Raw genomic sequence first — 2,500 nt, 5'->3', positions numbered from 1 at the left:
TGGGCAGCGGGCAGTGAAAGCAAGAGTTTCCCCGATGCTGCCGGGAAAAACGCTCCCCGGGATGGCCGGGTGAGATGACCCGGCGGCCCGCGACGGGTCATTCAATTCCATGCCCCGTCAACATAACTCCCGATGTACTGTTTGCTTTTTCGGAAGAAGAGATCCATCCCCCCATCCTCGGCCAGCCAAAAACGCTCCAATTAATGGCCGGGTGAGATGACCCGGAGGCCCGCGACGCGTCATTCAAATCACTGCCCTATCGGCTACAACTGCTGATGGGTGGGATTAGAGGCCTGCCATGGTGGTGAGGGGCGGCGAGGACCGTGAAAGCTAGAGTTTTTCAGAGGCTGCCGGGAAAAAGGCCCCTCGGGTGGCGGGGTGCGAGGACCAGGCGCGTCATTCAATTCTCTTCCCTATCAACTTGGCTCCCGTTGGCGGGATTGGAGGCCTACTGTTTGTTACAGGGCTAAAATCGTCAGGGGAAGAGCTGACGAAACAATGCTGGTTTGGATGCAGGGGGTAGTGTTGGAATCGGCAGCGCGGACAAAATCGGCAAAGTCGACAAAAAAGACTGTTGGTCTGGACATCGGGGCAGCGGCAGCCATGCCGACAGGGGGGGAAATCGGCAGCACAGATTTGTGCAGCTGCAGGTTCGTCGGGGAAATCGGCAGCGCAGATTTTTCGATGAACATGGGCTGGAAGATGGACTGTCCAGGCCAGGCAGGGAAATTCGTCAAGGGGACACGCTGACGAAACAGCGCTGGTTCAGGCACGGCGGGCAGTGTTGGAATCGGCAGCGCCGACGAAATCGGCAAAGTCGGCAGAATCGGCAGCGGGTGCTGGCGATGAGTCTGGACGATTTATAGTCCAGGGCTTGATGGAAAAGACTGTTGGTCCAGACAATGGGGCAGTGGCAGCGCGGATTTGTGCAGCTGCAGGTTCGTCGGGGAAAATCGGCAGCGCAGATTTTTCGACGAACAGGGGCTGGGCGCTGGACTGGCCGGGCCAGGCAGGAAAATTCGTCAGGGGGGCACGCTGACGAAAACAGGGGCTGCGGAGTGGAAAATCGGCAGCGCAGATTTTTCGACGAACAGGGGCTGGACCGGCCGGGCCAGGCAGGAAAATTCGTCAGGGGGGCACGCTGACGAAAAGAGGGGCTGCCGCGTGGAAAATCGGCAGCGCAGATTTTTCGACGAACAGGGGCTGGACGCTGGACTGGGCCAGGCAGGAAAATTCGTCAGGGGGCACGCTGACGAAAAGAGGGGCTGCCGCGTGGAAAATCGGCAGCGCAGATTTTTCGACGAACATTCGTCAGGGGGGCACGCTGACGAAAAGAGGGGCTGCCGCGTGGAAAATCGGCAGCGCAGATTTTTCGACGAACATTCGTCAGGGGGGCACGCTGAGGAAAACAGGGGCTGCCGCGTGGAAAATCGGCAGCGCAGATTTTTCGACGAACAGGGGCTGGATGCTGGACCGGCCGGGCCAGGCAGGAAAATTCGTCAGGGGGGCACGCTGACGAAAAGAGGGGCTGCCGCGTGGAAAATCGGCAGCGCAGATTTTTCGACGAACAGGGGCTGGACTGGCCGGGCCAGGCAGGAAAATTCGTCAGGGGGGCACGCTGACGAAAAGAGGGGCTGCCGCGTGGAAAATCGGCAGCGCAGATTTTTCGACGAACAGGGGCTGGACGCTGGACTGGGCCAGGCAGGAAAATTCGTCAGGGGGCACGCTGACGAAAAGAGGGGCTGCCGCGTGGAAAATCGGCAGCGCAGATTTTTCGACGAACATTCGTCAGGGGGGCACGCTGACGAAAAGAGGGGCTGCCGCGTGGAAAATCGGCAGCGCAGATTTTTCGACGAACATTCGTCAGGGGGGCACGCTGAGGAAAACAGGGGCTGCCGCGTGGAAAATCGGCAGCGCAGATTTTTCGACGAACAGGGGCTGGATGCTGGACCGGCCGGGCCAGGCAGGAAAATTCGTCAGGGGGGCACGCTGACGAAAAGAGGGGCTGCCGCGTGGAAAATCGGCAGCGCAGATTTTTCGACGAACAGGGGCTGGACTGGCCGGGCCAGGCAGGAAAATTCGTCAGGGGGGCACGCTGACGAAAAGAGGGGCTGCCGCGTGGAAAATCGGCAGCGCAGATTTTTCGACGAACAGGGGCTGGACGCTGGACTGGGCCAGGCAGGAAAATTCGTCAGGGGGGCACGCTGACGAAAACAGGGGCTGCCGCGTGGAATGGCAGCCTACACGCAGATGCGAATTCGGCAGCGCACGATGGCTTGAGCAGGTCATGGGTTCGACTTGGCGCGATCTGAAACCTGGACGAGGGACTGTCGACGCTGGACGAGCCAGCGCGGTGGCCTGTCGTGCCCCGTTCAGGGGGGGCCTGCCGCGGAGACAGCCCTCGCGGGCTCGACAGCGCAGGCCAGCGTCCCCGACGTCGCTGGCCGCGGCAGGCGAGCTGCCGGGGTTCCCGCATTCCTACAAGAAAACGTCGTGCTTT

Source organism: Populus nigra, chromosome 2 (assembly GCF_951802175.1).
Source record: "Populus nigra chromosome 2, ddPopNigr1.1, whole genome shotgun sequence".
Lineage (NCBI taxonomy): Eukaryota > Viridiplantae > Streptophyta > Magnoliopsida > Malpighiales > Salicaceae > Populus > Populus nigra.
This window is presented reverse-complemented; position numbering follows the sequence as displayed.